The sequence below is a fragment of the Papio anubis genome, chromosome 16 (assembly GCF_008728515.1).
Source record: "Papio anubis isolate 15944 chromosome 16, Panubis1.0, whole genome shotgun sequence".
NCBI classification, from domain to species: Eukaryota; Metazoa; Chordata; class Mammalia; order Primates; family Cercopithecidae; genus Papio; species Papio anubis.
The window spans coordinates 87,773,547-87,786,992 of NC_044991.1; the positions used below are offsets into that span (position 1 = coordinate 87,773,547).

Consider the following 13,446-nt stretch of genomic DNA (forward strand, 5'->3'; position numbering starts at 1 on the left):
AAAATGCAGGTGAAAAATGCAAGAAATATTTTCTCCCAAATTATTCAATTATGTATGACTACTTCCCTTTCACACATAGCACCAACCCACTATGCTCCGTATTTCACCTTCACGTCATTTCCGACACTGAAGGTATAAATTGTGTAAAGACTTTTAGAGAGTTCTAATTCATATTATGCATTTTTGAAAATTGACTCCATGAAAACGCCTTATCACAAAGTTGAATTTGTGTGTAAGCATTGTGCATGTGTGTGAAATTAATTAATTTTAATTAATGAATAAAGAGATATCTTTTTAAATAATAAGAGATGTCTTTCGTACATTTGCATTTGTGAAAGATAATATTGCTTGACATTTCTTTAACATTTCTTAAATGTTCTTTAACATTTCTTAAATGTTTACCACGTTTGCCATCTGCACACGTGGTAACTTATCACAGTTTTTAATCAATCTCCTCAAAAAATACAGGTTATCTGTCATGATAATTCAGATAACCACAGTCATGAACCTGGGTGCATGCAGTCACCAATCATAATCATACACATTCATATATCTTGATTTTTGATCTATTTCTTTATGAACAGAGCTTGCCTGCTCATAACTGTTATACCCATGTGAATGTCTTTACTATACCTGAGTGTTTATGCTTGCAAAAATATGTGTGTTATTATTGCCTATTTTATTGCATAAAGTAGCCAATCAAGTATTCTGTCCTGTTTTTATGCTTCTCAAAAATATTCCCTTTTAAAATGTAAATAAATGTTTTCATTAAAGATTTAGTTTAAATTTTTTTCCAGAATTATATTTTGAGGATTTTGATATTTCAAAAGTGTAATTTTCTGGATTATAGACCTTAGGGGTTTTCAATTTTTCAGGATTTCAACACTCAAAATTGTGTCTTTTGGGATTATGGCCCAAACCTATTAAACTCATATAGACTTTTCAATGTACATGTTACAGTATGTATGTCATTGCTATGATGAGCAACGCCTTTGATAAATGTGGGCAATATCTTTATCTACTATAACTAAAAAATCAAAACTTCTATTGTAACTTTTAATCTATACTTATATTGTCCTATATACTCTGATTGTCTGTGTATATTGTGTTCTATTAGAAGATAAACAATATTGGGCTTCACAGTTCCTATTATTGAAAACTCCAAGAGGTCCTGAAAAAATATTTAAAATAAATTTTTAAGAGATGATGACTTACATTTTCAAAAGAGGATTTGTTTTTGAGTAACATATAAATAGTACAGAACACTTCATACGCCCCTTTACACAACAAAATAGCAATAATTCAGGACCTCTTGGAGTTTTCATGGTTCCTGTTATTGAAAACTCCAATTGCTGCTCCTTGGTGAATCCCTGGGACTTATTGCAGGGTTAGTAAATAATGAGTGACACATTTCATACATACATATACATTACATATATATTTTACATATGTATTACATGTATGTATCAGTTAGTCAAATATTATTTGAATGGATAAATGAATAAATACTAAGATAGGGACTTTGAGATAGACGTTTGGGTTTTATTAGCTTATGTGCAATCTTTCATTGGTCTTCTTCAACCACTAAGAGTTTCAGAACACAGGCACGTGGCATCTATAGACCTTGACACTTGTCTTTCACCACACATGCAATGCATGGTCAAAGCATAAAGAAATAATATTTTTACTGCAGGTCTCAATCCTGGCTACACACTGGGATCACCTAGGAAGCTTTTGGGAAGGATGAAAATGTAATTATGATGATGGTTGCACAATTCTATATGCTAAAAACCATTGAATTGTATACTTAAAGCAGGTGAAATTTATGATATGTAAATTATATCTATGTAAAGCAGTTAAAAGATAGTGAATCCCTCATCCAGAGATTCAAATTCAACTTGTCCCAAATGCAGCTGATAAAATCTCCCCAGGTGGTTCTAATGTGCAGCCAGGGCTGACAACCACTAGTTTAGAATCAGTTCAGAACTCTACAGCCAGTCAATTCCCGCAGACGCCTGGAATCCCGGACCCGCTATGGAGACAATTGATTATTCTATTTGTGTAGACCTGGCTACCCAGGGACCCACCTCAAATGCCACATATTATCAATAACACCTTAACTCTATTGTTCCCAAACTTAACCAAACAATATATAAAACAGGGAGATTTTACAGCAGACAACATCTTTTGGTTCACCTGCCAAGCTTCCGTATCACTGTCCCCTGTGTTGGTGCCTGGAAATCGAAATTTGTAAAGGCTCCATAGAGTCTGAGTTCCCTGACCAACATTCATGGGGCTACGTTAATGTCTTGTGTTAAAATCCAGTACCCAAGTTCTCAAGTAAACAGCAGATATTACCAGGAGGCTCATGTCCCAAAATAGTTTGGGGGAACTATTTGCACTCAAAGTCACAAGTCTGATAAAACAAATGACAATTAATGTAGTCATGTCATAAGGGAGAGTGACATTCGTGTAAGAACAGCCCGAGAGTGAGATTAGCCCCTGTTACTTCTTGGCTGGCCGACCATGGGTGATACCTTGTAATCCATTGGCACTCCCTTTCCTCCCCTTCTCCTGTTATGGAGAAAGGGCTGACCCTCCTTAGGCTGAGGTCAACTCTCCCATCATTGTTCTGAAGCCCATTTCACAGAGAACCAAGATTCTCAATTAGACTTTATTCCCTTTTATAACCTCAACCTCTCAGTTGCCATTCTTTCTTTCAGTTCTTAAATATGCTTCTCGCTCATCTTAATAACAAACAAGCAAAATCCTCAGGACTCCCTTCTCCCGCTTCCCTCTCCTGGCCAGCCATGTCCTATCCATGTCTCCATTTTGCATTCACCCTTGACTTGACTCCACCATCTGCCGCTATTGCTTGGCTAACACACCACTTGTGTCCTGGGCCATCCACGCCAGCACAGCCCCAGCATGGACCCCACCTCCCGATCTGCCTTCCTCATGCTCGCCTACATGGCTTTCCAATGTGGGCATTCTCAAGGCTCTGTTCTTACCCTCTAGTTCTTGCTTGCCCCACCCTTTGTCTTTATTAGTATTTGTCCTACTGTTCCTCTTTCTTTCCTAGAAGTTCTCCTCTACTTTGATGCTTCAAATTGCTACATATAAACTGAAGGCTCCCAGAAGATTGCTCTCTACCAGATCTATTCAACAGAACACTCAACAACCCCAGCTTTCAAGTCTCTCTCAAATTCAATATACCCAAGCTGAAATCACGATCTCCCCTACAGGACTTCTGTCTATGGTCTCCATGTTGGTGACTAGTGTCATGCCCCATCTAGTGGGTTAGCTCAAGCCCTAGCCATCACCCTTGGTCTCTTCCCTCTTCATCCCCCTTAAGCAAGATTGCCCACATCTTAAAAGATTTTTACCCTCAATATTTCTCAAATCCCTTTGGTGAACTGTATCTCTGCAATCTCACATTATTCCAAATTGTGCATCAAAAGTGCAATTCTTGTCACCACCTTCTCTTAAACCCATAAATGATCCTCCATGGATCCGGTGATAAAAACCACAATTTCCAGTAGCCTCGTTAAAGCCCCGGGATAATCTCGCCCTCTCCATCTCCCCAGCAGTGGTCATGACTCACTCCCCTTTTTCTCTACCCTCCAGCCACACTAGCCTCTGTCCTCCATGGAGGGAAATGAGTGTCGTTTTCTTTGGATGCTCTGTTCTCAATGCACAGCACAGTTGCTGCCACATCATAGGCACTGGAACAATATCTGTTGATCAAATGAATCTGAATTCCCGAAGCCTCAGTTTGCCCGTTTATAAACTGGAGCTGGTGATAGCAGCTAATATTTAGAATGACTTTATGAAGATGCTACAGGATAGCACTGGCAAGATGCTCAGCAGAGTCTAGCACATCACTGGGGCACTGAACAAAGATAGTTATTTAAATGATGATGATCGTGTGGTCCAAGCTCCTTGGGAGGCTGAGTCAGGAGGATTGCTTGAGCCCAGAATTCAAAAGTGCAATGAGCTAGGATCACACCACTGCACTCCAGTCTGAGCAACAGCCTCAAAAAAATGATGATACTGATTAAGAATAAAGAAAAATTGATCAGGTGCACAAATTCATAGGACAAAACCCAATGTATACCAGATGATCAATTAATGTTATTGCAAGCAGAAGCAGAATCTTACAGGGTTTGTGAATATCACCCCCATATTTGTATATTTGAGAGGATAAAAAAGAAGTCCATTTTGATAGGGAAAAGAAGAGATTTGGCACATAAAGAACACGCTAGCTCTGGTTCAAATGGTCTTTGTGACCCCTGGCAAGTTGCTAACCCTTAGTGGGCCTCCATTTCCTTGAACACTAAACGGGTGTATTGGTCTGGAGAGATATCTGAATTCTCCAAAGACTTCTAGGAATGATCCCTTAATCCCGAGTAGGACTGGCCATGACTGGGGCTGGGGCAGTCAGGGCCTCACCCCTGCTTCACTCAGAGCAGCTCCCATTTTATGTTTCTGTATTAAATTCTGGAACAAAGGGTTCTGTGTCTAAAAACCCGATGGTGATACGTAAAATGTGTGATTGAGGGATGTTTGCTTCTGTCAGGATTCTGTGTGCTGCAAGTCAAAGAAAGCCCCACCCAGACTGGCCTCGACAGGAAGAAAATGTCCACTCACAAGACGTCTCCCAGGCTCAGGTTCCCGTCTGCGCGGCTCCTGCACCTGCTTCCTCCCCGCCTATCTCTCGCCAGGTGCGGCTGTGGCACCCATGGACACCTGCCCCTCAATCCTCCTACCCCCGGGCGGCCGTCTGGTCAGGCAACATCTGCGGAGGAGCCAGTCCTGGCACCGTAATCCCAAGGTGGCCCCGAGTCACGCGTCCACCCCTGATCCAGCCACGGATCCAGCCATGGAGCCCTGGGGTGCACAAGGTGCTGCTCATGTCAGCTCGGGGTTCTGCTCCCCACTTTGGGACTGAGGATTGAGCCTCATGTGGGTTATGGGACCTGAGGGTGTGAGGAACAGGGCTCCTCAAGGGAAATTAGAAAATGGTGACTAGACAGATAAAGAAATGCTGCGAGTGAAACCAAAGCTCAAACATTCTGATGCCTGGATGACTTTAAATCCTCAGAAGAATCTCAGTTCCCTCAGGCAACTTCAGTGGAAATTGCTGCTTCAGCTCCAGCCACCAAATAAAGCCTCCCCCTGACCCACGAGCACCTCTGGACTAAAAAATTTAAACTTAAATCTCCAGGCCCTCGGAAAAAGCCAACCGGCCTTCTCTTAACTCAAACCCCGCTAACAGAACAGTCAGGAAATGAACAAAGCCCTCTGGAGTGCTGCTGTCGGCAGAATTCCGACTGTCACATCTTTCCTTCTCCCGGCTGTTTGCTCTGACTCTTATCTGCTCTATCTTGAAGAGCTTGACAAGTTCCTTACCCATTCAAGCAGCTCCCTCGCCATTACATACTTGCTGACCTAGAATATTAGTCTTTTGTGTGCTACTATATCAAAAGCTTTCTTGAAGTCCAAGTAAATTATAGCCAGGCTTCCTCCTGTTGACTCAGTGCTGTTTCCTTGAAAAATTCTATCAGATCAACCACGCGTGGTTTTTCTTTGGCGAGTCCATGCTGACTACCTGTAATTAAGCCAGGGCGAGTGCGGCACCTGCCCGATGCGTGGAGTGCGTGTTCCCCTTTGGCTCCCTCTGAAGCCAAGATGAAGCCAAGAATGCTCCCGAGTAGCGTGGAGACCTCTGTGGTCCCTTCTCCGGGGATGCACCAAGCAGCTCTAGTCCCTCTTACATTTTTATCATGCATTTAAAAGAGTGTCCTCCGAAATGGTAATTTCAGTTGAAGCAGGAGAAAGCGCATGGAATTTGGAAGCTGCAGCCTTCAATCCAAATCCCTTCTCTGCCTTTTAGTAGCTGTGTGCATGGCTATAAAGGAATACCTGAGGCTGCGTCATTTATAAAGAAAGGAGGTTGATTTGGGCTCACGGTTCTAAAGTCGGCACAGGAAGTGTGGTGCTGGCATCTGCTTCCAGTGAGGGCCTCAGGAAGCTTCCGATTACGGCAAAAGGTGAAGGGAGAAACAGGCATATCACGTGGGGAAAGAGGGAGCCAGAGAGGCCAGGGAGATTCTAAGCTCTTTTAAACAGCGAGTTCTCGTGCGAACTCATCACCACTTATGACATGGGGAGGGCACAAGCCACTCCTGAGGGAACTGCCCTCATGATCCAAACACCTGCCACCAGGCCCACCTCCAACACTGGGGATCACATGTCAACGTGAGATTTGGGTGGGGACATACATCCCCATCACTTCCTTATTCTGGGCAAGTCCCCAAATGTCTCTGAACCTTGGTTTTCTGCCTGTCAGGTGGCACTGATAATGACACCTGGTGTGTGGGGTCATTCCCAGAATTGAATGAGTTAATGAAGTTATGCAAGGCATCTCATCGAGTCATTCATTCAACAGTCTGCCACATTATAAGGACTCAATCAGTGGTGGCATTTACTTACTTCTGCAAGTCAGATACTTCCCCAGGCCATTTCTAATCTCATTTCCCCTTGCCATTTGTTTCACTGCATATGACCTTAAATATCCCACCCCCTCCTCCATTTTGTGTCATGTTTAATGGAGAGAACGTTTATTCCACAATCTTTGTATTTGCTAGGAAAGAACTGCCCAAACCCTTTGGTTTCACTCTCTACCACGTATCCTCAGGGAGGAACAAGATTTTCTGAATAATGCGTTTGGATCTTGGCATGTTCAGGTCAAGCCCTCTTTGTCTTTGTAATCGCCTCCCTGCAGCAGCAGGAAAGCTTGGGGCTACTCTTGGTTTGCCCAGAGTGGTCTCAGTTTTTGGCTTTTTTCTGGAGTAATTCTTACTGGCACCTTCTTTTGGTCTCAGTGTGCCCCATTTTGGGTGGTAAACTCCAGTCACCGTGTATCTTTGTCATGTGTTAAAAGTGTCTCTGTTTCTGGCACAGCGAGCAGCTATCCAGTTGTGCCTGTGACCAGGAAGGCAACTATGCTTAACTCAGGGGTGGGTAGTACTGTGCCAGCTAGGATTCTGTAAAAATAGTGACCTTATTTTTTTTAAGTCTCTAGCTGCCCAGCTCCTGTGTAGCTCTTTACTGGGGTAGGACTCGGGCAGGAAGAGAATGCTAGCAATCCTCCTACACTGTCTGGAATTCATGTCCTCCAATTCCTATCTTATCCTACTCTTTAATTAGACTAAATAAAATGCTACCCATGATGTCTTTCCTACGCCATGCCTCCATTGTCCATGAGCTTGGAGTAGCACCTACTTCCTCTGAACTCCCAGGCAGCCTCCTCTCTACCTCTGGGTGATACTTGTCCACTTGTCCTACACAGCTATACTCATTCATGCATATACAGTTAAATTTGTTCACTTGCTCTTTCAGGGCCAGTCCTGTTGTGGTCCACTTGTATATTCTCTATAGTCATCATGAGTATTTTGCTGATGGAATACAGTGGAAAACAATTTCTTTATGTGAATAAGTGAATGAATCAATGAATGAACTGATTTGGTTTCCAGGAGTTGTGATTACAGCAGTACACGTTACCACTAGCTTTGTCCTTGGGTAGCAGGCTGGCGCTTCATTCTAGTCCATCCGGGGACTTGCAATTGTGCCTACCTCAGCTCTGCAATTTATAAAAGTTAGACTTATGAATAAATACCATGAACAAGGACTAACTGTTTTAAACATTGCTAGCTACAGAAAATGCTCTGTGTTCATTAGGAGTTGTTAGGTGGGAGTAATAGCAGCCCAGATCCAGCTAGCTAACCGAAAAGGGTGTATCGGTTGACAGTGCATCCAGGGAGTATTGTGCAAGAGAAGGACGGGAGGTAATTGGATGTCAGGAGTAACTGGACGTGAGGATTTGGGGGCTGCCAGGAGGCACACCCCTTCATTGTTCCCCACAGGCTTTGGTTTCACTCTTTCTCATCACAGACTCTCTTTCTCCAAACGGAGGGGAGAATGGTTACCAACTACCCCAGGTTTTAAGGTGTCTGCCACTCAGTCACAGGAGAGATTGCTCAGGTTCTAGCAGTGTAGGAAGGACTCTGATGGTCCCAACCAGTGTTGCACCCACTTCCAGACTATCACCTGTGGTGGAGGGTGGGATCTGGGAAGGAAGTAAAAGGAGCTTGGAAAGGGCCTGGCAGCTCTAGTGGGGACCAAGCAGATAGGAGAGGGGTGGGTGTGGAGGAGCAGTTCTCAGAAGGAAGTGCTGGGGAAATGGAACAAGGGGTGCCAACAACAGATTCTTCAATAACAGCATTTATGCCATTGTACTCTTCAGTGCTATGCATTGGGCATTTGCTCCGGAGTGCTGGGAGTGAACGAGGGGCAAGAAGGACAAGAAGGAGACAGAAAATCACAAAGCTAAGGAGGTAAGAACTGATACCCATTGAAGATGAATGGCCCTGAGAGCAGTGGGTCTTGGAAATGACAGGGTAAATCAGGACTCTCTCTAGGATATAACTAAGGCCACCTGAGGGTGAATATGTCAACATCCTTACAAGTTTGCATTACAGCCTCTCAATCAGCCGGTGTTGCAAGACATTAGTGCTGGAAATCCAAAACTCAACCTCATAGACACCACCTCATGTTATTCAAGCCCTCCCACGTCTCTTTGCACAACTTGGTTGCATGCACCAAAAGCTATTATTTGTATATAGCACAGTGCACTTCATGCAGGGCCTTCCTGTATCAGTCCATTTGGGATCTGGCTCCATGTAATGGGCAGGGAAAAGCAGGCATCATTAGCCCCATTTTACAGACAGGGAAACCAAGGCTCTGGAGATGAATGACTTGCAGAGGGACAGAGAGCAGGAGAACCACATGGTGTGGACGAAAGAACCCACATCTTTCCACTTGGATAGGCACAATAATGCTAATAGAATGAATTAGTGAATAAGAAAAGCATGGGTTTTGGAATCACCTATTAGCTGGACAACTTTGGACACGCTACTCGATTCTCCTTCCTTGGAGCCTCGGTTTCTCCAACACCAAATGATGGAGATGGCATCTAATTAGCAGGATGGGGTGATGCTCAGCGAGGGTGGCATCAAGTGCCTGGGTCACTCAGGCTCAATAACTGGTGGCTTCAGGTTTAAGTGATGGAAACTGGATTGAAATCCAGGTCTTTCACCTAGTGGACCTGTTGTTTCTACTTCGCTCTTCCTCCTGCGTTTTATCCTTCCTCCTTGCAAGCAATGAGTATGATTCTTCAGTGAGGCTTTAGATGCGAATAATCATGGTGTCTGACTCTGTGCACCTGAGAACATCTGACCCACCCCTCTGCACCCTCCTTGTGTCATCACCTGTTGAGGGACAGTACACAGACCCCAAGACCATTCCTTTCCTGGCCAAAGACAAATCTCAGAAGTTGTGTGCGTGGTTTATCACTGTGGACCCTGGACCAGAAACACCAGTTATGCAGTGTTGAGCCCTGAGAATGTGGCAACATGATTCCCGGGCAGCACATAAGTTCATCCTGACAACAGTTTTCAAAAGAAGTTACCTTTTTTTTTTTTTTTTTTTTGAGACGGATTCTTGCTCTGTCACCCAGGCTGGAGTGCAGTGGTACAATCTCAGCTCACTGCAAGCTCCGCCTCCCAGATTTATGCCATTCTCCTGCCTCAGCCTCCTGACTAGCTGGGACTACAGGCACCCGCCACCACCCCCGGCTGATTTTTGTATTTTTAGTAGAGACGGGGTTTCACCATGTTAGCCAGGATGGCCTCGATCTCCTGACCTTGTGATCTGCCCACCTCGGCCTCCCAAAGTGCTGGGATTACAGGCGTGAGCCACTGTGCCCGGCCAGAAGTTACCATTTTTATCTTGATTTTTTAGATTATATAACTAGTAACCAGCCAAGGTACAATGTGAACCCTGACATTCAATTCAACCAGCTGTGTTTTAACCACTCTGTCATTCTGCGTTCAAGGACTTTGTGTCCTGGAACGATAGATATTCGGCTGCCAACCAGGGCGGACTCTTCTAATAAGGAAGAGCCATTCTCTGCTTTGGTGCTGGTGGGTAGGGGCAGTAGAGAGTAATGCCTGTAATTACTCTGTAATGGCTGAGTTGAGTGTCCTGTCTGCCAGGAGGGAGGGGGACGGCTCAGAGCGTAGTTAAAATCCTAGCCAAAACTAAAAATGAGGCTGGTCTTTCTTGTACATCGAGCACATGGGCTTAAGCTTTTTTCTTGTCACATGCTACATCTAGTCATTCAAGCTCTGATGTTTGCATGTGGCTGGTCATACTCAACTTAACCCTTGCTATACCTGAATGTTGCTTTTAATCAATGGCTATGTCACCGAAAACTTGAACATGTTTATAAATTTAATCCACAGCTAAACGGTATTAAAATGGGCAATACCGTGGCAAGAAATTATTTTTAAATAATCCCCATAGTGATAATTTTAGAAAGTGATTAAATTCGGCTCTTATAAAAATGCTTGCCTTGTAATATATATAATGCAGCTTCATAAACACACATGAAAAGTGCTTAATACATATATGTGTTGAATGAACAAAGGAAAACATGAATGCTTTAAATTTTCTTTTTCAACTTGCTCACCCTGTTTTCCAACATCTACTAAGATTTTCACACATACCATTTTTTTCAAATCTAATAAAAGTTCTTGTTTATGGTTTGAGTCACTGTGTCTTTGCAAAAGTGAGATCTGTTGGTATCTTAAAGGAACATATATGCTCCTTGGAAACAAAATGAATCTCTTAATCTGAACACCAAGTGTTAATTCATGACAGCCTAGAAAAAAAAGAAAGAAAAAGAGAAGAAAAAAATACACATAGCATTAAAGTCAATACTAAGGGATACTTCACTGAAGGCAAATTCCACTGCATATGACATTATCTTCTGTCTTATGAATGGCAGCCAGACCTTGAACATGGAACAGAGGCAAAGATGATTTATAGATTGCTAGCGTTGTTTATTGTCATGTGAGGAATTCTCTCTGCATAGTGGGATTATTGCACTTCTTGTTGATTAAAGGTTCGAGACAGCATCTCAGAGTCATAATGACATCAGTCAGGCTGAGCTGAATTCATATAGAAATTCAGTTACCATCAAATTTGCAATTGTAAATATTTTCAGAAAGAATTGGGTGAAATGAGTAGCACCGTTTTTCATTATCTGTGTGAACTAACGTGCCCTGTGCTGTGGTAAGAGGATTCCAGATGAAACCCACAGCAAGTGCGTCTACCACACTTCCAGAAGTGTCACATGTGAGGTTTGCTAGCACAGTGTTCAAAAGCCACCTAAGCTGACAGCTGACACCTAAGCCCACAGCATGACAGGTTCTCTTGGCCTAGAACAGTTTCCCAACTGGGACATTGTAGGCATTTGGGCTCAGATGACCCGTTTTGGGGGCTGCCCTGTGCACTGTAGGATATAAAACTGCATCCCTGGCTTTCATTCGCCAGATGCTGGCAGCAGCTGCCCTGCACTTGCGGCAACCAAAACTGTCTCCAGCCATTGCCAAATGCCCCTTGGGGCAGAATCGCCCAAGGTAAGACCCGCTGGTTTTGTCACACATCCTTTCACCCTGTCCTGGTGTCGCTAGACATTGGGCCTCAGCATCGGCTGACCCAACATGAAGGCAGAGTACGAATATAAAGTCACCCTGAACCAATAAGTCTGCACTTGGCAAGCGGGGTTTTCTCTGTTCCTATGCAGAGACATGGACCACGGAGGTAACTCCAGATCACCCAGGTGCCCCTCTTCTTCCTCACTGCCTGCCTCTGAAACAAGGACATTCTCGGTGCCACACAAGTGGCCAAAGGTCTCCTGTGCCCTTGCACTTAGCACATGTTGAGGCTATCAATGCTCAGAACTCACCCCAGATAGGGTTGCTCACTGCGGTCTCCAGCACCCAGCACAGACCTTGGCACTTATGGGTACTCTGCAAACTTTCTCTGAATGAATGTGGCACCTGCAGGCAGTCAGGGACCCTTTAAGATCCTCTTTTACCCCTTCATCACTTTACCTTGACAACTGTGTTAAGCCAGGATGAATGGAAAGTCCAGAAATTTTGCAAACTACTTTCCATTTACTCCTTCCTTTCACCTAGTGCTTCTCAATCTATCCTATCAACCTATCTGAGGTGAGAAAGCTTTTTTTTTTTTTTTAACAATTTCTAATCCTTCATGGATCAATACTTTTCAGAAATACAGTCAATTGATTACTATAAAATAGAATGGTAAAATAAAGCTGTAAAAACAAAAGCCCATTTTAAATATTAGTAGATTCAAAAGAAACAAAAAGCTCAGTCAATTTGTTATAGTAGTTCCTAAACTCCTACTCTGAATTTCTGTGCCTGTCTCCCTTGGATAGTAACAAACAGTTTGCAGATCCCAGCAGGTCGGGGACCACACTTAAGCAGTCTTGCTTTAACTGACTTTGCTAGTTTGGAACATCTAACTAGCCAATGTCTCCAGTATTTTTGATTAATGGCCACATATGGCCCCAATCAAGATCCAGATTTCTGTTTGGTGTGCAAAAGACTAGGATCCTTTTTTTTTTTTCTTGATATTTGAAATGTTTCAACCATAGAAAAGTTTAAATAACAGTAATAATAACAGTAAAATAAACACGCAGGCAGATACCCTTCCTACAGATTCAGCAATTGTTAATATTTTATCATACCCTCCCCCTGCCAGCCCCCTGCATCCCAGGAAACTTGTCAGTCCCAGTCTACTCCTATTACTTACCTCTAGCAATTTTTGTCATTAAAGCAATTCTCCACTCACTTGTCTACCATCTCTATTGTTTCTGCTCCATACCCTACACGGGCACAGGATGTGGACAGGAAATTCAGAAAAGAAATCTAAACAGTCAGCAACCTCAGAAGGAGTCAGGGACCCACAGGTGAAAACAGCAATTTTGGCACACAATACTGACAATGTGAATTGAAGATGGATGTCTCTGAGAGCGGGGAGCATTTGAGCACAGGGCAGTGTCCAGAGCCGTTCAGGAGTAGTTAAATTGGCACATACGTGTGCAGGGCAGATTATTGACATGTTTCAGATTCGAGTGTATATATGCTCCAACCCAGCCATCCAATCCCTAGAAAACCTCTGAAGGAAGATACTTTATGTTCTCAATAGCAATTATTTGCTGAAAGAGAAAGATGAATAGAAGAGAATGAAGAAAGAATACATTTTATGCTCTACATTTCCTGAAGTTAGGAACTTCTATCCTGAGCGTGAATGTATTACTGTGTAAGTTTAAAAATAAATAAATGTATAGGGAGGTGGCTAATGGACTATGGCTAATAATTCAGAAAAGAAGAAATAAAAATTATTTCTTAAAAATAAAAAACACTAGTTTAAAAATATAAATGAAGATATTTAAAAATGTGACTGAACAAAGGCTAAAATGTATTTGTATTTATATGTTAATATAATATA

General features: G+C 43.0%; 1 long non-coding RNA gene across 1 annotated transcript in view; it reads left to right on the forward strand.

The window, feature by feature from the left end:
- The window catches only part of LOC103887898, a 76,197-nt gene extending 66,723 nt beyond the window's left edge, over window positions 1-9,474 (forward strand). The window contains exon 3 of the long non-coding RNA XR_002515044.2: window positions 8,309-9,474. This is a non-coding gene — a long non-coding RNA (uncharacterized LOC103887898). The remainder of the gene's footprint in view (window positions 1-8,308) is intronic.
- The last annotated feature ends 3,972 nt before the right edge of the window (window positions 9,475-13,446 follow it).